The sequence below is a fragment of the Phacochoerus africanus genome, chromosome 11, assembly GCF_016906955.1.
Source record: "Phacochoerus africanus isolate WHEZ1 chromosome 11, ROS_Pafr_v1, whole genome shotgun sequence".
Taxonomy (NCBI): Eukaryota; Metazoa; Chordata; class Mammalia; order Artiodactyla; family Suidae; genus Phacochoerus; species Phacochoerus africanus.
Window position 1 is genome coordinate 39,707,385 of NC_062554.1, and position 22,961 is coordinate 39,730,345.

At 47.6% G+C, this 22,961-nt stretch overlaps 1 long non-coding RNA gene across 1 annotated transcript in view; it reads left to right on the forward strand.

The window, feature by feature from the left end:
• The window catches only part of LOC125111059 (uncharacterized), an 81,369-nt gene that overhangs the window by 56,136 nt on the left and 2,272 nt on the right, over positions 1–22,961 (forward strand). The gene's annotated exons all lie outside the window — the stretch shown is intronic.

Here is a 22,961-nt window from a genome sequence, read left to right on the forward strand (position 1 = left end):
CAAACAGTAAACTAGTAAAACTTTCTTAAGTCGAGAAACTATTACTATGCTATATAAAAATATTTAATAAATGTTTGCTAAATGGAAAAAAAAGAGACATTTGTTTCGAGCACAGATATTTGAGATGGCCGCAGACACAGCCATTTCCTCCCCATGCTGCTTCCAGCTCCAGAAGCATGACTTAGTGACTATGGGAGCCAAGCGGGATCTGAGCTGTTGAGGTCGGAACTGGACATCTAATCCCGTGGTATTAACTAGGATGCAGGCAGCAGAGCCAAAGGCCGTATAGCGGATGGGTGACAGCTAATTCTCACAATGGCCTGATACTACCTCCACGCCAAAAATGAGGACCCTGGCGTTCCCATTGTAGCTCAGTGGGTTAAGAACCCGACATAGTGTCCGTGAGGATGCAGGTTTGATCCCTGGCCTTGCTTAGTTGGTTAAGGATCCGGTGTTGCTGTGAGCTGTGGTATAGCTTGCAGATGTGGCTTGGATCTGGCTTGGCTGTGGCTGTGGTGTAGGCTGGCAGCTGCAGCTCCAATTTGATCCTGAGCCTGGGTATCTCCATATACCTCAGGTGTGGCTGTAAAAAAGAAAAAGAAAAAGAAAAACAAAAGCACCGCCCCTCACCAACTAGGACCTTGAGGCCTCGAGGGGGAAGGAGAGAGAAGGCAGCAAAATGGAGAATCAGGGCCGAGTCAAGCACCCCTCCCACTGAGGCCTATAGTGGGCAGCACGCTCTTCACCCCAACGGTACTGTCCCAACACGGGGCGGACAACGAGCTGTGTCTGCACTTGGTCACACGCTCTCCTGAGGGAGGGCAACACACTTCTGTGCTGCTGCCGTGTCCTTCCTCCGGGAAGCACTACTGTTGGGTATAATGCTGGGGTTAAAGGCTGGATATTTGGGATTCGATCTCAGCCCCACCACATAATAGTCGTGTGACATTGAACAAGTTACTTAACCTTTCTGTCCCTCAGTTCCCACACCTGTAAAGTGGGGATGATCCTGACCTTCGAGGTTATTTCAGAACTTCAATGAGTACGTGTGTAAGTGATGAGACATTTGCAAGGGCTCCGTTATGGCACCTGGTTACAGGAGGGGCTGGACTCCAAAGGGGGAGCCGTGTCACGCGCAGAACCAGGGGAGAGAAACAGTACCTGGTCACACGCGCCTTCCACCTCCTCCCCACAGCCAGGGCACCACAGGGCTGGGAGAGGTGGAGGGCTTTTTCTGAGAGAGTTGTTGGTGAGCTGGGGCACCTCCCACAACCTTCCCATCCCGTGGGGTGGTGATGGAGAGGTGAGGACCGCTCAGAGAGCTGGAAAAGATCACCATCACTGGGGACACTTGGGGAACGACGGTTGCAGGGCTCACACCTGCGGCTGCAGGGGGAGGCGGCACCTGGAAGCGGCCACGCTCTCCTCCCTGCGGATGACGTACCTTCTGGCCCAGAAATGGGATGTGCATTAGGATCGGCCCGGAAGGGCTGCAAAGAGAGGGTCCCCAGTACAGGGCTAGCGTCCTGTGGGTGTCCCTCTTGGGAGCAGTCAGGGGTGTGGTGGTTAATTTTATGTGTCAACCCAACTAAGTCATGGGCTGCCCAGATGTTTGGTCAAACATTATTTAGGTGTGTCTGTGGAGGTGTTTCTGGATGAGAATCATCTGTGAATCAGTGGACTGAATAAAGCAGATTGCTCTTCCCCACGTGGGTGGTCCTTGTCCAATCAACTGAGGGACAAAAAGGCCAGGACACTCCTTTGGCCCGATTTCCTGAGCTGCAACAAAATCTGCCTTCAGACTTAGACTGAAACATCAGCTCTTCATGGATCTTGAACTCAGTGGCTTTCGGGCTGGAACTTAGACCACTGGCTTTCCTCGTTCTCAGGCTTATAGGACTCAGATTGAATCTGCAACACTGGCTTTTCCTGGGCTTCCAGCTTGCTGACTGCAGATCTTGGAACTTCTCAGGCTCCATGATCACAGGAACCAGTTCCTTTTAGTAAATCAACCAGTTTGTCTGTCTGTCTGTCTATCTATCTATTATCATCTATCCATCTATGCATCTATCCATGCATCCACGCCTTATTGGTTCTGCTTCTCTGGAGAACTCTGACTGAGCACAGCCTGAAGGGCAGGATGGGGAAGTTTAGCAGCAGAAGAGGCACTGCCCACATCATAGAACCCATGAAAATGCCACCCGAGGAAAACTCTCAGCTTAACCTTAAGCCCTGCCAGGTCCCAGAGAGAGAGGCCGTTTAAGTTCGAGCCAGTCAAGTAGTTACCTTCCTGTCTCCTTCCTTACCCCCTTCCCTGCTTCCAGTGGCACCGGGGGTGGGGGGGGGTGGGGTGGGGTAAAGGAGCAGCCAAGGAAGATGGAGGACGTGGGAGAGAAGGAGAAGCTGACTGCACGAGCTTCCCAGGTTGCACTGGCCCTGGGGGTGAGGGAGGAGTAGCCAGCGGCAGGCAGCAAGGAAGCATCATTCAGGTCCTGGGGAGGCAGAGATTGGCTGCAATCCCTGTGAAGAATAAAGGGGAAGAAAGCAAGATTATGCAGAGGGAGAGGAAAGGATGGAGAACCGGGTAGGAAGAATCCCAGACTAGAGAGCAATGCTGAGCCAGTCTGGGTGGGAATAGCCAGTCCCCCGCTAGCTCCCAGCTAGTCTCCTTGCAAAAATTACCATGAAGATCCCCTGCACAGGCAGGAGTGGCCTGGTCCTAGCTGTGTGTGGCCTTGAGCTGGGAGCAGCCCGGGGGAATAGGGCCTCCATGCAAGCGTGTGGGTGGATCCCCAGGGTGGCCGCTGGGCTGTCAGCTCTGCTCCCCACAGCAGGTCCTCCTGAAGGAGAATTGAGGGGTCACCTCCAAGGCTGCCATAAGCCCCTCCCACACTTCCCCACTCGCTCTTCTTGCTCCCCAGTAGCCCTATAGGCTGCAGAGCTCAAGGGCAGCAGAGCCCAGCTGCGCAGGGAACATTCTAACTCCAGGTCAAAGTTTGTTTATTGCATGGGATCTGACCACTGCGATTGCTGAATTGGAACTCTTTGTATTTTAAAGGGACTGTAGATGTGTTTATTGCCTGAGAGTGACCAGAAGAACGATGTAGAGTATTTAGGCTTTCATCTAAGAAGGGCCACTTCCAGTTAGGAGGTAAAAATGAACCGTGGGGCTCAAAGTAAAAATACCTTTATGACACTGTGTCCTGAGTCCTGCTCGTTCAATGTAGTGGTGACATCTCTAAAGTGCTTAAAACAGTGGCCGGCCCACAGTAACCACCACATAACAGAGGTTAGCTTCAGGCAAACCTGAGGTCCTAGAAAGAGTAGAGAGAGGAGATTGGGAACAGGAAAGGTCGGGGAAAGCAGAGAGGGTGTGCGTGTGTTCATATGCACGTCCAGCCCTCTGGCCAGCCGGTGAGCTTGGGGTGTGGGTGGTGGGGATGCCCTCCCCCTGCATGGGGTCTGCGAGGGACTGGGGTAGGAGGGGCATGGCTCAAAACCCATCTCTGGAATTAATTAGATCATGAAGCCTCCTCTTTGGAGGAAGAGAAAGAGGCCCATCTGTCCTGCTGGCTGGAGCCCAGCTCTGCATGAGTCCTTCCCTAGAAGAGTGGGTATGTATTTTAGGTTATTCAGAAAATACCCCCAACCTGGCCCTAAAACAGCACCAGTCATCTTGATTGCCAGTGGCTGTGAAGGACTTGGTGCAAGTGAAAAACCCATTTTGGTTTCTGAAGATGCTGGAACTATAGTTGGAGAGAAAAGGCACGGAAATAGAGAACAGATAAGCAAGACGAAATAAAAGCTCAAGGTAAAACTCAGGTGCTAGCGAAGACCTAGTGTCAGAGCTTCGCAGACTTAACTACCAGACGAATGCTTCTGACCACAACTGCGCGAGGAGTTCAGGACCAGGAGACCCTCGGACTTGGAATCAGACAAGATGGAGCTTGCATCACATCCCAGCCTTCACCTGCTGAGTGACCTTAGACACAGGACTTAACCACTCTGAGCTTCAATCTCCTAACTTGTGTGGGAGGACAGGAATTTGAGAGGATAGAAGGATACAGTGCTGGTGAAAACAAACTGTGGTTCGTAAGTGTTAATTTTCTTTCTTGCTTTCAAAGGGCTGGAGTGGGCCAGTGGGACTTGGCCTGAGCTTTATACTAAGGGGAGTGTTTGGAGTGTGTGTTGTCACAGGCAGCTTATAGTACAGGAAAAGCTTGCAGAAGGGAGAGTTCAGGTGTCTTGGTTAACAGTGAGTGCAAGTGTCTGGTTGATATGGGAGTGGGGATACAAAAGTGATGAAAAGGTGAGTTGGGGGTTGAGACTTTGGGGGTCCAGACTGTGAGAAATAGATACTTATTGCTTAAGCCATCCAGTCTATGGTATTTCATCATAGCAGCTCATACTGACTAAGAGAGTCATCAAGTGAATATTGGGGTGAGTAGATTTTTTTAAAGCAGAAGGTGCTACAATTAGTACAGAACTGACTGTAAGTGGAATAGGAAGATGGGGTAACCTCACTGGCTTTAAAAAAATATTTTGTATTTTTCTCCATTTAAAAGTAATACATTAACAAATTTGAAAAATGTCTCTCATAGGAGTTCCCATCATGGATCAGCAGTTAGTGAACCTGACTAGCATCCATGAGGATGCAGGTTTGATCCCTGGGCTCGCTCAGCGGGTTAAGGATCTAGCATTGCTGTGAGCTGTAGTGTGGGTCACAGATGAGGCTCAGATCCTGCATTGCTGTGGCTGTGGTGTAGGCCGGCTTCTACAGCTCCAATCAGACCCCTAGTCTGGGAACCTCCATATGCTGCCAGTGTGGCCCTAAAGACAAAAAGACCAAAAATAATAATAATAATATAGAGAAATAAAAAAATAAAATCTCTCATAGAAGTAAAAGGAGAAAGAAAAAATATTACTCATTCTCATCCCGTAAGGATAACACAGTAAGCAGTACACTGAGCAAGTGATAATCCCCAGAATATATATAAACAACTTCCAAACTGTTATTTGAACTGTCGCTCAAGCCTGTTCACACCTGCTCTCAGGCTGGTGCATTTTTTGTTTGTTGAGAACATCTAGGGCAGACCTCATGACTCTACCACCTCAAATAATAAAACTCTCTTGTAACTTTTAATCATGAAACAGATCCTTTTAGTGATTTAAATGTCTATTCTGTGTAACAGCAAAATTCAGAATTTAATTTGGAATTTCTCTGTAGTAGAGACTGGCCACTGTCTACTTAAATCCTTCCCCCACCCCTCATTTTCCGTTATAATAGGAGTTTGTTTTGTCTTTTTGGTCTTTTTAGAGCCACACATGTGGCATATGGAGGTTCCCAGGTTAGCGGTTACATCAGAGCTGCAGCTGCCAGCCTACGCCACAGCCACAGCCACGCAGGATCCGAGCCGTGTCTGCACCTACACCACAGCTCACGGCAACGCTGGATCCTTAACCCACTGAGCAAGGGCAGGGATCGAACCTGCGTCTTCCTGGACGCTAGTCGGATTCGTTTCTGCTGAGCCACGACTGGAACTCCCTATAATAGGAGTTCTGAGCATCTGGCCAGCTGGACTACAGTGTCCAGTCTCCCTTGCAGTCAGCAGTGATCACGTGGCTGAATTCTAGCCAATGGAATATGAGCAGAAGGGATAGGTTTCACTTCTAGGCCTGTCCTTTAAAAACCGCCCACGTGTGTGCCTCCATACTGTTTTTTCTTTCCAGTTGACTGAGATGGAAGGGACTCCAGGGTGTTTTTGGAAGCTGTGTATTAAAGATGGCCAGCAGGATCCCTGAATAACTGTGCAGCCAAGCCTCCTACCTTCCTCAGTACCCCAACCTGGAACTTTCCTGTACTGTTTGAGGAGCAAGAAAAAACCTTTCCTGTGTTGAGTCACTAAATGGGTCTGTTTGTTCCTGCAGCCTAACCTGCTCTAACTAGTACATTCTTCGCTCAGGTCTGCACCAGGTTAAAAGCCTGCAGTGTTTGGGAATGGGGACAACCAGCCCCGCTCTCTCCCTGCTTTGTGCCTTCTTTCTCTGCCCTCAACTCTGCTGACCCTCTGCAGTTTCTGACCTCTTTGGGGTTGGCAGGAGCACAGAGGGGAGGTCAGAGGCAGGAGAGATCTTACTTGATTGGGTCTATCCATCACCCAAAATTTGCTGTTTTTAATGCCCATTTTGCTTTGGTACACATTTGAAGTTGACTCTCTCTTGTGGTTTGCCTTAGTGGGGTGTGCTTGAGTGCATCTGTTTTTTTTATTTTTATTTAAAAAATTTTTTTGGAGGAGGGTTGATTTACAGTGTGACTCAGGTGTAGAGCAAAGTAAATCAGTTTTATATATATACACACACACAACATATATATACATGTATATCCATTCCTTTTCAGATTCTTTCCCCGTATAGGTTATTATACAGGATTGAGTAGATTTCCCTGTGCTATGTAGGTTCTTGTCATCTATCTACTTTATATATAGTAGTGTGTCTATGTCGATCCCAACCCCCTAATTTATGCCCCCCCCCCAAGTTTCCCCTTTGGTAACCATTAGTCTGGTTTCAAAATCTTTGAGTCTCTTTCTGTTTTGTAAGTTCTTTTGTGTCATTTTTATTAGATTCCACATATTAGTGATCTCATATGATATTTGTCTTTCTCTGACTTACCACACTTAGCATGATAATTTCTAGGTCCATCCATGTTGTGGCAAATGGCATTACTTTGTTATTTTTCATGGCTGAGAAGTATTACATTGTATAGATGTACCACATCGTCCTTATCCAATCTCCGTCAATGGACCTTTAAGTGGCTTCCATGTCCTGGCTATTGCAGACAGTGTGCAGTGAACATAGGGGTGGCGTTAGGTAGCTTCTATTTGTCAGTCTGTCTAACCCCTCACTCGCTTCAACCTGCCTTTCCGCCAGGCAGCTGACCTGCATAGACTCTATCAGAGAACGTTTTCACCTTTTGGCTTCTGCTGGAGTTGGGCCAATGGGGATCACGGGAAGCAGAGCAGAAGGAGGCAGGAGAGAGTGGCTGGGGAAGTGATTCCCTTGGTTTTCTTCCTGTAAGGTTGCACCATCTGGCTGCACCCCTCTGCGGAAGTCACAGCTCCTGCTGGGGGGTTCTCTCCATACGTTGCTCTCTGCATCTGGGCTCCGATGACCACTTTCCCTCTCGGCCCTTCAGGGTGATTGGGGTGCCAGGCTGTTATTAGCCTCAGATCACTGCACTGTTCCCAAGGTCTCCTTCTGCTCTGCCCATGCATACTCTCTCTGCTAAACTCTCCTCAAATGATCTAATTTGAGTGCCACCAATTCTGTTGGTACTGGGGGTTCTCTGGAGAAGCAGAAGCATCCAGCAGTGTGCACGTCTGTTGATGTGGGCAGAGCATCTGCTGTGCTGCTGGCTTAGGATGCGACCAGTTAAACAATGAGATTGCCCTGTCTTTCAGCTGGACTAGATTTCTGCGTGAATTAGAACGAGCTGATGGAGCTGGTCTTGGGAGAGCTCACTCTTTGGGCATGAAGGCAAAGGTCTGATTGATATGATAATTCTATCAAGAAGTTACAGGAAGGAGATGTAATAAGAAATTTAGGCCTGGATTCTGCTCTGCTTCTGCTGAGCAAGACAGCCGGTGACTCAGCAAAAATCAGGCTGCCAGCAATGGGCCTCCTTCGGCAGGTAGATGTGGGTCGTGTTTGTAAACACACTTCAGTTTGAGTGGGGGCTTCTTTGCTCCCATAACCATTCCCCTCCCTGGCCCCGACTGCTCCCAGGCCTGAAAACATCTTACAACCTCCTGGGCATCTCTTAACAGATGCGGTATTAACACAACAGCCCCTCAGAAGGGTGGAAACGGGTCCCTTGCTCTCTTGCCTCACACTCCCTAGAGGGTGGCTCTCCTGCCAGCCCCTCGGCCAGGCAAAGGTTTCCAAAGTGGTAGTGATGCAATAACAGGCACCTGGAGTTCCCGTTGTGGCTCAATAGGCTAAGAACCTAACATAATGTCTGTGAGGATGAGGGTTCGATCCCTGGCCTCGCTCAGTGGGTTAAGTATCTGGCATTGCCCGGAAGTCTGGTGTAGGCCGGCAGCTACAGCTCTGATTCGACTCCTAGCCTGGGAATTTCCTTATGCTGTGGGTGTGACTGTAAAAAGAAAAGAAAAAAAACACAGGCACCAGAAGTTGCTCCCTCAGGAGCAACTTGAATCCACCCGTCAAGGAGTGAGGTACCCGTGGGCTGAGCACCTCTTCTCAGTGTTTTCACAGTGCCCCGTTCTTAAGGCCTCTGTCAGTTCAATAAGTGTTTATTGGCACCGACTTTGTGCCTAGCCCTGTTCTAGGACCTGGCTCTGAAAATCTCCACTCCATCCTAGCACGTGGATGACTGTTTCGTAATTATCTGTCTACTCCAAAAGGCACCAGGAAAACCACTGACTTTAAATAGCAAGTATTCATACTTCTAGAAGTCTGCCTGAATTCTGAGAGGCTATGTCTCATTATTTGAAAAATATGTTCTTAAATATTATTATTAAAAAATCTTTGTGGCCCAGTGCAGCCCACATTGCCAGCAAAGAGTAGGTACGCGATACAGATAGAGCCTTTGGGTAGCTTATTGGATGAGCTGGGGTTGGGGGTTTCCTTGACAGCCTTTTTTTCGGCAGGAGAGGGAACTAAGCCAGTCAAGGGCTCATCAGGGACACATCCAAAGCCGTGGGCCGAGTCCGTGTTGGAACGCAGACTCCTGGAGCGCTCACCCTGCTCTCTGTCACTTCCCTTCCTGTTTCTGCATCCTGCCACCCTGGTGTGGCCAGCACAGCCACAAAGAGATGAGATGGGTGTGAAGAGAGAGTATCTGCTTCTGCTTTCTACGGGGAGGCCCCAGAGAGTTGCGAACCCTGTGCAGGTGTTGCCATCATCTCTGAATAGTCCCGACGAGGCCACTGAGGTCCCGAGGACTCCTAGCTCCCCAGGGCCACCCGGGTGGAGAGTTGGGGTGAGAAATTAAGTCAGTGACCTTTCCACCACACAACACCATTGAACCGGTGTTTTGGTTTAATGAGAGGCCTGTCTGGAAGGGGTTATGGTCTGAGGGCCTCCTTATTGGTCTATGAAGTCCTGACATCCATGAGGAGTGGGTGATGGGAGCCATCATGCTAGGTGGGCAGGTGTTTGGGGATGTATCGTGTCCTTCCTCACTGGGGCCTCCCGGCTCCTGGCTGGGGTTGCGCCGTGACAGGGGAGCCGCGAATATGTCTGGGAATGAATTTGGTACTTCGCCTCAGGAATCTTAGAACAATGCCAAACCACATGAACAGCAGTTTGTCTAACGCTTCACAGCTCGCTCAGTGCTTGCACATACGTTATCTCATTTCAGGTACCTGCTCTCACTTGAAATTGTTGCAGGTGTAAGCATATAATTAAAATATCAATTAAGCCAGGTTTGGAAATGAATCAGGCTGTGCTCGAACAGGAATTAAAAAAAAAAAAAAAAGACAACTCCTCAACCTCGGACTAATCCCTAGTTTCAACCCACAAACCACCCCTCTCCCCTCCAATTCTGCTCCCCCTTCATGGTGCCCACGACCCGCACTGCGAATTCTCACTACGACCCGCACTGCGTATTCTCGCTGACTTTGCTCTTGTTGGGTCCTCAGGAATTCTCTCCTCTGCCCTTATCCAACTGTGGAAGAAAGTCTTCCTTAACCTTCAAAGCCCTGGCTTTCTAGCTTTGATTTTGTTATAGTTTCTTTCTTTTTTTCTTTTTTTAGGGCTGCCCCCGAGGCATATGGAGGTTCTCAGGCTAGGGGTTGAATTGGAGCTGTAGCTGCTGGCCTACACCACAGGCACAGCAATGCAGGATCCGAGCAGCCTCTGTGACCTACACCACAGCTCAACGCCAGATCCGTAACCCACTGAGCCAGGCCAGGGACTGAACCTGCATCCTCATGGATGCTAGTCAGATTCATTAACCACTGAGCCAAGACGGGAACTCCCTGTTACAGTTTTCTTAACACCTAATCTTGCCCCTTCCAGTCCTTCGGAATTAGAATTCCCCGGGGTGCTCCCACAGACTGTGCTATAGCACTTTTACGTTGCATTATACTAATTAACTTCCCTTCACTCTCTTCATCAGACTGAGCATCTTGTGGGCAGAGCTGTTTATTATTTCCAGCGCCTGGCACCCTATAGGTGTTGGATGCATGTCTGTTCTGTGGATGAGGAGACATGCCCGAGGCATTTGGTGGCTAGAGGGGGTGTCCCGGGTGGACTGGCCTTTATCAGCCCAGCTGCTCCCCACACGCCCCAGCCCAAAGCCAAACAGAGCAGGTTCCCTGGGGCAGAGGCCAGTCCCCAGGACCAAGTCATTCTCTCAATGCAGCCCTGTTTCCACACAAAGCTCTGCCAGGTAAAGAATAAATCTCCAGTTTTACAATTTTCTTGCTTTACTTTCGAACCAGACTTATCATTATTATAACAAAGCACAATGAAAGAAAACCTCACAAAAATCTATTTTCTTGTGCAAACAATAAAACACCCTAGGAAGGATTATGAAAGATTTGGCTTCTCTGAATGCATCTGGCAATGTGTTCTATGTTGCTTTTTCCAAAAAATAATTGCCTCTGTACACAGTAGATAAGGCCTGTGTGACTGTGTGTGTGTGTGTGTGTGTGTGTGTGCACATGTGTGCGTGCACACACATACTGAGGGCTGAGGACGGGGTGTGATGGAAGGGGTGTGGGTTCTGAAGGTCAGGCAGTCCAGGGTTCAAGTCCACCTTGACTGTTCACCATCTGTATGATTTAGGGCGTCTATAAAGTGAAGATGACAAGGCCTATATAACATCGTGAGGTCCTTGTGAAGACTGAGAGGAAGCCAAGGAGCCAGCATAATTCTCGACCCTCAGAAACGCTCTCCTTGAAAGTAATAGGAACATGAAGAAAAGCACAGTTCTAGAAATTTCTCTCTCCCTGGGAGCCTTCTGCACACACATTGTCTTGTTTTTGTGTCATTGACGGTCCTGCCTGTTGTCAGTTATCTTTTTCTCAGGCATCTCTCTTCCTAACGGAGCTGGGGCTGCCTCAAGGAGGGCAGAGCCAGCGCGAATACTTCCTTCTATTATAGAGACCTTGCAGAGGTGACCCTCACCGGGGCGGCTGGCCAGGAGGGGCATGGCCACACTGGGAAGCCCCCAGGAGAGTGTGAATACAGGCTCTAGGTTGTGTAGGTGTTGAAAGCCTGGGACAGCAAGAGGGTGATTGTGAAGCACCCCAGAGCCTCTTAACAGCTGGAAGAAGCTGCCACAGCTGGGGTTGGGGATCCGAAGGGAGGGGGAGGTGGTACCAGAATCATAGAGTATGGGGGTGGGGTGGGGAGGGTGTCCTAGCCTCCAGAGTCCCATGGAGGTTTCAGCTAGAGTTGGGATGATGGAAAGAACACGGGTTCTATAGAGACATCACCAAGAGAAGAAAGGAGGAGAGAAGGAGTGAGAGAGTTAGAGGAAGAACAATAGCTTCTCCCTTTCTCTCACCTTCTGTTCTCTTCCAGCATCTTTTATTGAGAAAGCTTCCGAGGAAGCCCACTGGCAAAGGATCCAGGGCCTTGTAGAGCAGTATATGGAGGGTGGGCTTGGGGTTGAGAGACAGCACGTAAGCAATAAGAACATTCAGGTTAACAGGTATTTATTGAGTACCTTCCACATGCCAGACCTTGTTGTAGTGCTGGGGAATCACTAGTGAACAAAACAAAAAGTTCCCACTCCCTTAGAGCCCCACATTTTTGTTGGGAGAAATATCCAACAAACATATAAAAAAGGTAACAGTATCTCAGATGATGGTAAGATTTAGAGAGAAAAATAAAATAGGGAAAAGGGTAGGGAGTGGTGGGAGTGGGTGGGTGGGCAGGAAAGGTTTACTGACAAGGGGTATTTCACTGAAAGAGTGAGGGAGTGAGCCCTGGCACAATCAGTGGGAAGAACATTTTAGGTGGAGACACAGCAAATGCAAAGGCCCTGGGGCTTGCCAGTCAAGGAACAATAAAGGGGCGAGAGCAGAATGTGCAGGGGGAGAGGTACGCTCTGTATCTGTAGGTTCACATCCAAAGATTCAACCAAGCATGGATTTAAAACCCTGGGTATGGAGAGCAGACTGTACTGTCCATTTTATAAGAGACTTGAGAATCCACGGATTTTGGTATCTTCAAAGAGTCCTGGAATCAATCCCTCATGGATTCTGAGGGACAACTGTAATAGGAAATGAAGCCAGGGATACAGACTATCAAAAGCAGTTTGGGTTCTAGAAGAAAAAAAATAAAAACAGGAGACTCCCTTTGGAACATGCAGGAAACCTACAGATCTTTACTTTTCTTTTTTTCCTTCTTTTTTTTTTTTTTTTGGCTTTTTAGGGCAGCACCTGTGGCATATGGAGATTCCCAGGCTAGGGGTCAAATTGGAGCTGCAGCTGCTGGCCTGCACCACAGCCACAGCAATGCTGGATCCAAGCCATGCCTGCACCTACACCACAGCTCATGGCCACGCCAGGTCCTTAACCCACAGAATGAGACCAGGGATCGAACCTGCGTCCTCATGGATGCTAGTCAGTTTTGCTAACTGCTGAGCCACGACAGGAACTCCTAAACAGGTTTTTATTAGGCCCCAGCCCCCTCTTGACTGCAGACCTGGGTTATCTTCACTGGCTCCCACCTCTTGTGGGTGGGAGGGGAGATAAAAAGGATGGGTCCTAAGGACAGACCCTGCAGGGCCTGGGAGGCCATTGTAATGGCTTGATGCCAAGTGAGATGGAAAGCCATTCTCAGCTTCTGCCTGGCTGGTACCCACTGTCTCCTCCCCTCATTCCACATCAGGAGTGGAGGTCCTCCCTGAGCCCCAGCTCAACTCCTGGAATTCTTCCTCTGATCCCCAGGAACACACATTATCTGCTAGACTGTCAGCTTCTCAGAATCGGGGCCCTGCCTATGTTAGGTATCTCTGTCTGCCTAACCAGGGCTTGGCACACAGGAGGGCCTTAGTGAGCACCTAGTGAACGAAGGAACAGTTGAGCAGATCTTCCTAGCTCTCAGTTGTCACCAGCATTGTGCTGGGTGGACTCAGATGACTCAATCAAAGCCAGTGTTGTTTGGGTGCACGGCACTGGTACAGAGTCAGCTCAATAATACAGCCGTTGTTGGATTAAATTTTAAAACTGGCTGCATGAAACTTGTGTGATTATAATCTCAGTCTCCATGAAAGCTTTGGGGCCGAGGAGTCACTACCCATGTGTGTCCGCCCCCCTGCTTTCTGGGAATGACGAAGGCTTTTTTTTTCCCCTCCCTCTTATTAGTGATGAAGGTTTGGTTGGAGATAATTGTATTTCTAGCAGCACAGTTAATGAACTAGCTAAGCATCAATAGATGGAATCATAAAACCATTAAACACCAAGAGCAATAATGGGAAACTGTGTCTGGTGGTAATGAAATGAAGTGTCTTTATGAGGTCACTTTATTCCTTTTCTCCTTGGCTCTCTTGCCCTCCCGAGCACATGGTGACTGCCGCTCCTAATTGCTGTTTCACTAAAACGCACAATGCTCTCCATTTTGTGTTTTAATTCAATGTATTTCTAGGGCCTCTGGGATCATTAAACCCTCCACCAAGAGAAGGCAGTAGAAGCGGTAGTTATGAAGGCTTCTGGAAGTGGCCCAGGAGAATGAGGACAGCAGAGAAGGTTGAGAAAGAATAAGAAAAGGACCTCCAGGACTTGGTAGTGGACCTAAACTGATGAGCACCAGTGCTCACAGTTGAGCCTCTGGGGGTCTTTGGTACAACCTCTGAAGTCAGGTCAGGGCCACTCACGGAGGGATGGGATGTCCATGAATACGCTTGTGCTGGAACCACGCTTTTTAGTTTGGGACCACATTCCTACACATCATTTCCTTTGAGCACTGCGACAACCCCCTATGATAAATTTTTATTTCCACTTTTCAGATGAGGAAGCTGAGGCTCGTGAAGTTGGACACGACTCCCACTATTCACCAGGAGCCACAGCTGGTATTCTTTCCTTCTAGGCAGGAGGCTTCATAGGCTTTGAGCCAAACCCCTTGCCAGTGATTTAAAACTTGCCCAGCCAAGGTCATGGTACAGCTGCTTAATAATTCAAGAAATACTTACTGAGTATCTACTATATGCTGGGAATGTGATGATGAGCAAAACAGACTCCTCATAGACTCATAGAACGTGGATGCAGCTGGGAAGTGTTATAGAAGCAGCAACACGCAGTGAGTTGGTTGACAGGACAGAGAAAGCATGTTGGGAAAGCTGGTGGCTGGAGCCCCCAAGCTAATTGATGGGACAGGAAACCTTCCTGGAGGAAGTGAGGTTTAAGCTGAGCTGGAAACATGGAAGTTAAATAGATGAAGGAGGGAGAAGAGTCCACGAAGATGGGCTGAAACGTCAGAGGGAGTGGTGGCTGAACTTTATTATTTAGGAGATCGAATCAGAGGATAGGCCCAAGGACTGATCCACGTGGGGGCTAGAGGGGAAAGAGAAACTAGGAAGGCCTTTCTGGCTCCTGCTGTGGCTGCCTGGGGTGGGGCATGATGGCACTGAGACCAGGAGCCCAGGGTGGAGGTGGGTTGGGATAAGACGCTAGTTACTGGGCATGTTCCATTTTTGTATAAATGAGCCCTGAAAGGCTGCTGCTGGCTAGGCCAGTGGCATCTTGGGGCTAAGAAGCGAACTGAAGCCCTGATATAGACACAGTGTTCCTTCTTTTATCCAGGTCACCATAAATCCTGGGTCTACTTTGTTTCCACCCTGCTGGGGAATTGAAAAGACAGAAGGAAGCCTCAGAATGATCACCACCAGCTGGAATGATAAGGCTAAACATGATGGCCTTTTATAGGGCAAATATAAATGACACCAGTTCACAAAATCATATAAAGAATGAAAAGCCTGTTGAACAGCAGCTCAGGTCCACAGAACCTAAGAGAGTCAGTTGGCTGTGAATTCCACATAAGGCAACAGTGTCAAGTGGCTGCCCCCCTCTCCACTTTTTCCTCTTTCTTATGGCCGTACCCAGGGCATGTGGAAGTTGTGGCAATGCCGGATCCAATGCAACAGGCCGGGGATGGACCCGTGCCTCCATGGCAACCCAAGCCACTGAAGTAGGATTCTTAACTCAGTGCACCACAGCGGGAACTCCCCCTTCCCCTACTTCTAATGCCACCTTGAGGTCAATATGCAGAGGAGTCCAGGAGGGTGGTTATTTGACCAGAACAGAAAAGAACCTGTAAGAAAGATGCAGCAGCCGAAAAGGAGAGGCCAGATCAGAGCGATGTCGGATGGGGTCCAGGTTCCAGGGGCTATTTGGGGTGTGGTCCACGTGTATCTCCAACAAAAATACCTGAAAAAAAAAAAAAAAAAAAAAAAAACCAGAGGTAAGGGCATAGTTCTCAACCGACCTGGGAGCCTCGGAGAGAGGGAGTTGTTTGGGCTGAGAGTATGACCAAGGAAATGATAAAGGGAGGAGGAGCCCCCAAAGGCAGTCATGGTATTAATTTGTTTCCATTGTGTGTTTGAGCATTAATTATGTGCTTAGCCTTCTGCAGTGGGAAATGCTATAAAACACCAGCTACAGCATAACCACTACTAACTGGTCCAGCTCAGACAACACATGCTGTGCAGAGGACAGTGGGGTCTGGGAGGACAGGGGGATCAAAGAAGATGTCATGGAATAACTGGGGGCAAGAGAAGAGGTCACTGGCAGGGCATGAGCCACGGAAAATGAGAAAATCAGCTGACCAGAGCCTTGGGAAATATGGATGGAAAGATAAGGATCAGGCTAGAGCGTGGCATGTTCCGTGGGCCAAGTGATGCGTGGAGATGTGATGGAGATCGTGCGGGATGTAGATTTCACAGCAGAGTCTCCTACCTGGTGAAGCTGAATTCAAGGATGACTCTGAACCTGTGAGTTTCCTCCTGATCGGTTTCCCCTTCACAGCCCTTGCCCTAGGTGCCGGAGGACCCTTGTGCCCTGTGGTTGATCTATAGCAGACATGGGAATAGCAGGAGGAAGGAAATTCTAAGGCAATCTCTGGGGGAGAAACCCCATTGCCCTCTGATGGGAAATCAAATGAAAGGAGAACAGATGTGATGGTGCTTTCCAGTTACAGTGGAAGCAATTTCCCTCCCTTCCTCCTCTTTTTCCTCTCTTTTTGCCTCCTTCCTCCCTCCCTCCAACATGGAGCAGTGGCAGCACAGAGCAAGTGCTCTGTGAAGGGGTGGGGATGCAGGATGCTCAGAGGTGGGACACATGAAGACACATGAATAAGTAACATAGTTCTTTGATGTTAAAAGGCACTCTCAACATAATAACAGCTTTTCAGAAGGAAAAAAAAAAAGTCAGAAACATGACCACACTAAATGCACACCTTGTTGCAAAACATCCCGATTTTAGAAACATTCAAATGTGAAAAAATACAGTGTGTTTCAGAACTGAGCAATATGGCAAAGTAATCATTATTATCACAATGGGAGTGGGTACGGTGACCTATCAGAACATAAAAACGTGGGGAAGAATGTGTCTTAGAAGTGGTAGTTACAGCTGTGTGATCATTGTCACAACGGGGGTGGGAACAAGGCGCCACTGGAACCCACCAGAGGAAGCTTGTAAAGCCACCTGGGGACAGCAGATGAGGCTTCCAGCAGGAGCTGCTGCTGAAAGGCCACCTTCCAGGCAAACGGTGATGGACAAGGTGGGTAAAGAGACCAGAGAAGGGGGTTCCAGGCAGAGGGAGCAGCTTTGGCAGAGGAAGGCGACAAAGACAAGTGCAGTGCATTCTGGGAGCAGCTGCTTGGGGTCCTGGGATTGCCATTATCAGCCAGGAGCGGAGGGGCTTCAGTGTAGAGGGGCCCTGGATGTGTCTCATCACAAAGACCACAGGGAAGGAGATGTGGGCAGCGTGTCACGGAACGAGCCATCTCTGCCCGACTTGCCTGTCTCTTGAAAGGTTTTTCTGTTCTCTATTTACCTGAGGCTTAAGTGATTGCCTCGAGCAGAAGGGATGGGTGTGCCTGGATCGTAAGGACAGACAACAGATTCCCATCAGTAGGCTTGGAATTTTTTCTTACATCTGCCTGCCTGTTTCCCTTCAATCTTTTCTCTAGGGGAAGGATGCCCTTTTGAAGTGACTGACTGTGTTGTGATTAATTGTGTTGCCCCCATTGGCTCACGGATCTCTCACAGGTTCTTCTCTGTCTGTCTGTCTCCTACTATCTCTCTTCTTTCCAGTTGTTGTCCAGCAGCTACTCAGCGGTGACCTCAGGCCTCTAGGAACCTATTTTTTGTTTGGTTGCATGTGTGTCTATGAGGCAGTTTCTTTTCTTTCTTTCTTCCTTTTTTTTTTTGGTCTTTTTCTTTTGTCATTTTAGGGCCACACCCTTGGCATATGGAAGTTCCCAGGCTAGGGGTCGAATCAGAGCTAGAGCTGCTGGCCTGTGCCACAGCCACAGCAACACCAGATCCGAACCAAGTCTGCGACCTACACCACAGCTCATGGCCATGCCGGATCCTTAACCCACTGAGCAAGGCCAGGGATCGAACCCGCAACCTCATGGTGGCTAGTTGGATTCATTTCCACTGTGCCATGATGGGAACTCTGAGGCTGTTTCTGAATTGCATCCTCACAAACCATCCTTTGGGTCCTGGTGTGATAGGAGGCCATTACCAAGAAATTAATCTCTATTGGTCCCAGGACAGAGAGAGAATGACCGCAATGTTGACAGAAAGCCCGATAAATAGCCTGGAATATCCTCCCCAGGAAGGCCCAGTAAAAGCGATGGATGGTCCAGGATTAAGTAGGACATTCTCCTGAGCTGTGTCTCCTTCTGCTCTGGGAGAATGGGTATGCTACTGGGGCAGAGAAGCACCTGCTGGCCCTTTCTGCATTTACTCAAGAGCTCAACCCACTCTGGACCTGGACGAAAGAAGCCCTTGGCTGTTTCTTTTTCACACCATTTCCCAGCCCTGGGAGGGCCCTGAGCTGTCCAGGCACAGAGAATCGGAGTGTGTGTAGACTGTGATGGAAACAGCACCAAACGGGAGCTGTTAACTTGGCTCCTTCTGCTGGTTCTGCCACTGGAGCCACTTTGGAGCATGTTTCCAAGTCTGTGAAGTCAGATTGTTTATGATTTGATCTCTAAGACTCTGTTTCAGCTCTGTGCTAGCAATTCAAACAAAAAGATACCCATTGCTGAATGTTTATACTGTGCTCACATGTGGAAGTTAAAACCCTCACATATATTATCTCATTTATTCCTTATGGCAGCTCCATGTAGTTTATACACTTTCCTCCTCCTCCTCCTTCTCCTCCCCACCCCCCCTTCTTCTTTTTGAGCCACACCTGTGGCATATAGAAATTCTTGGGCCAGGGGTCAAATTCAAGCCACAGCTGTGACCTACGCTACAGCTTCAGCAAGGCTGGATCCTTAATCCGCAGCACCACCATGAGAACTCCACAGTTTGTACTCTTATTATCCCATTTTATGAATGGGAAACAGATATTTTGTACCTAGCCCCAGGAAACAAAACTGGTAAGGGCATGTCTCTGTTTCTCCAGACTACACTTTTGATGAGTTGACTGAGTCAGTTTGGGCTGCTGTAACAAAATTCCATAGACTGGATGACTTTTACAACAAACATTTATTTCTCAGGTTGGACGCTGGGAAATTCAAGATCAAGGTGCCAGTAGAGCTGTCGTCTGGGAAGGTCTCTCTTTCTGTTTTACAGATGGCTGCCTTCTTGCTGTGTCGTCACATGGCAGAGAGTTTAAGTTCAAGTATAAGAGAGTTCAAGAGAATTCTAGCCTCTTCCTCTTCTTCCAAGGACACTACTCCTATTGTGAGGGCCCAACTCTCATGAATTCGTCTAAACCTTATTACCTGTCAAAGATACCACCTCCTAATACCATCACATTCAGAGAGGTAGGGCTTCAACATACGAATTTTTTGGGGGGGACACAAACAATCCGTCCCTAACATGCATTATGCGATGTTGGCTCCTCCCATGACTTGGAGAGTGTGGGTGGAGACTTAGGTCACCCTTAGGGGCACAGTAGGGGACCCCACAGCTCCCTCACCTTCAGCACTGTGCCCAGAGGGAGTGGGCAAGTGTCTAGTTGTTGTGCCTGTGAGCAGGACTCTGGAAGCTGGGGAACAGGATCGTGTGTAATGTTTATGAAACCAGTTACTCTTTGGAAATGAGGCTACTTCCAGGAGCATCTGTGACTATCTGTGAACATCCTTTAATTCACACCACAAATATTGTTTGAATACTTATACTGTATTAGAAGCTGGGGATCCAATGATGTACCAGACAGGGAGCTTGCCTTCTAGTAGAGAAAGAACACCTCCCTCAACTAATCATGCAAATAAATATGTAGTCAAAAATTCTGTTAAATACTAGGAAGGACTGTATAGAGTGCTGTGAGTGTGAGCGCTAGGGGCCAGATGTGGTCCTGGTAGAAGATGTGGTCCTTAAAGATTTCCCTGAGGAAGCGATTGCTGAGCTGAGGACCTAAGGGCTTTGACTAGACACAGGAAGGAGAGGGGTGCAGAGGGCCCACGCGAGTGAAATTGAGAGGGCAGGGGTGAGGGAGAGGGAGCAAGCTGGGGGGGGGGGGGGGTAGAGAGGGCCAAGTTCTATAGCGGTTTTATAATTTAAGAACTTTGCATTTTATTCTAAGTGCAATAGGAAACCATTGCAAGGGTTTTGTTTTTCATGATTTTTTTAGAATTTGTTTTATTGAAGTACAGTTGATTTACAATTCTGTGTTCATTGCTGCCGTACAGCGAAGTGATTCATTTATGTGCATGTACGTGTTCACACATGTGTCCACATAGACACACACACACACACACATATATATACACTCTTCTTCATATTCTTTCCCATTACGGTTTATCACAGGACATTGAATACGCTACACAGTAGGACCTTGTTGCCTATCCATCCTATGTATAATAGTTTGCATCTGCTAATCCCCAAATCCCAAACCTTCCCTCCCCCACCGCCCTCCCCCCTGGCAACCACAAGTCTGTTCTGTTTTCTATGTCTGTGAGTCTGTTTCTGTTTCATTGGTAAGTTCATATTTGTTGTTTTTTTAGATTCCATTATATGGCATTTGTCTTTCTCTTTCTTACTTCACTTAGTATGATAATGTCTAGGTCCATCGATTTTTGCTGCAAGTGGCATTATTTCCTTCTTTTTAATGCTGAGTAGTATTCCATTGTATATATATATACCACATCTTTTTAATCCAGTCATCTGTTGGTGGATATTTAGGTTGTTTCCGTGTCTTGGCTATTGCAAATAGTGCTGCAGTGAACACAGGGGTGTAGGTATATTTTTAAATTACAGTTTTATCTGGTTAGATGCCCAGGAGTGGGATTGCTGGATCAGATGGTAGCTCTATTTTTAGTTTTTTCGAGGAACCTCCTTACTGTTTCCATAGTGGCTGCACGATTTACATTTCTACCGACAGTGTAGGAGGGTTCCCTTTTCTCCATACCCTCTTCAGCATTCATTGCAAGGTTTTATTTTATTTTATTTTTGTCTTTTTAGGGCTGCACCCTCGGCATATGAAGGTTCCCAAGCTAGGGGTTAAATCGCAGCTGTAACTGCTGGCCTATACTTCAGCCAAGCTGCTTCTTTGATCTATACCACAGCTCACGGCAACGCCCGATCCTTAACCCACCGAGCAAGGCCAGGGATCGAACCTGCATCCTTATGGGTGCTAGTCAGATTAGTTTCCACTGAGCCATGATGGGAATTCCCATTGCAAGGTTTTTAACAGGAAAGTGATGTGAACGAATTAGCATTAAAACAAAATCACACTGGTTGCTCTTTGGAAGAGGCCCTGGTGGAAGCAGGAAAACCAGTTGTTGGGCTGTGCCTACTAGCCTTATAGATGGAACAAGAGCTAGTGTTAGCTGGGCTAGAGTTGGCGGTGGAAATTGAAAGAATAAGAAGGATTAGGGGGCATTTAAGAGGTAAGATCTGCAAGACATGAGGGGATGGCTTGAGCTAGGGTCGTAGGAGAGATGATTACATAAACAGGGATGGGTAAGCTCACTTTGTACCCTGATGAGGGAACTTGTTTTTAAGAAGCAATGCCCATTCTTAGGGAGTTCCCATTGTGGCTCAGAGGGTTAAGAATCCAACTAGTATCTGTGAAGATTCGGGTTCAATCCCTGGCCTTGCTCAGTGGGTTAAAGGAGCTGGTGTTGCTGTGAGCTACAGTGTAGGTGGCAGATGCAACTTGGATCTGGCATTGCTGTGGCTATGGTGTAGACTGGCAGCTGCAGCTCCAATTCGACGCCTAGCCTGGGAACTTCCATATGCCATAGGTGTGGCCCTAAAAAAGCCAAAAAAAAAAAAAAAGGAGTGGGTGAGGGTTGGTAACTTTTCATTCGTACCTAGTAAAGACATTTAAAAAATCACTATCTTTGGCCTCCATCCTTTTATCAAAGGAACATTTTATTTTATTTTATATTTTATCAAATATAGTTGATTTTTAGTGTAGTGTTACTTTCTGCTGTACAGCAAAGTGATTCATATATACATACATACATATTCTTTTAAAAAATATTCTTTTCCATTGTGGTTTATCAGAGGGTATTGAGGAAATTCCTTGTGCTATCCAGTAGGACCTTGTTTATCCAAAAAAAAAAAAAATTAAAGCCAAGAAGAAAAAAACTTTTACATTTAATAAATTTAGTGTTATCAAAACTTGCTCTTTTTTCCTAATTTCACTTACCTGAAATGTGGAAACCACTCTCTTGGACCTCTACAAATCATATAAAACAGAAGTTCTTAACTGGATCCATGGGCCTATGAACTTGGGTAGGAAAAAGTTATAGCTTCATTTTTATTAACCTCTATCTGAAATGCAGCACTTCCTTCAATTGCGAGTGTGGGAACAAAGCAGCAGTACTAGTATGACCTGTGATTTTGTCATCAATAGAAATCACAAATATTTTCATATCACGTAATAGTTGTGGTAGATATCTGGAAATGTCACTGATGCCCCAGAAACCATCAGCTGCTGCAGGAAGCACGGGATCTGTCTTCCTGGAAAACTCCCCTCCAACGTGATCACTGCTATGTGGCAGCTCTGTGCATGGGGTCAGCAGCCCCTGGATGGTGCATCGTTTACTCATGGGGTGGACCCACACATCCCAACCTCTCTTAATCATAATTGTTTGTGGATCAACACACAGAGGGAGTTGAATCAGTTTCATAGTTGGTTAAAATTTTGCAAGTCTGAATCACTCTGATGTGAGTTTTCCCCTCGCCTTTGGGAATGCAGCCTTCGGTGACATAGATGGGTTCAAACATATCTGATGGCCCCGCTAACTGTTGAAATGTGGTATTTAAAGTAACTTCTTGTGATCGCTCACAGATTGCACAGCGACACAGTTCATGACAAGCTCTCTGAGGAGTAATATTTCTCTTCGATCTTTTTTCTTTTTTCTATTGGTACATTTTTTGCATTATGAAGTAAAGTCTTTCATGCACAGTATATTATGCACCTGTTGTTCTTGCACTATTATTCTGTGAAAAATTTCACACATTTAAAAAGATACCTTTGTGGGAAATGCTGACAATCTGAGAATTGAGAACAACTATTTTATTTATTTATTTATTTATTGTCTTTTTGCCATTTTTTGGGCCGCTCCTGTAGCATATGGAGGTTCCCAGGCTAGGGGTCTAATCAGAGCTGTAGCCACCAGCCTGTGCCAGAGCTGCGACCTACACCACAGCTCACGGCAACGCCGGATCCTTAACCCACTGAGCAAGGCCAGGGTTGAACCCGCAACCTCATGGTTCCTAGTCAGTTTTGTTAACCACTGCGCCACTACGGGAACTCCTGAGAACAACTCTTTCTAGATAGTCATGGAGAGT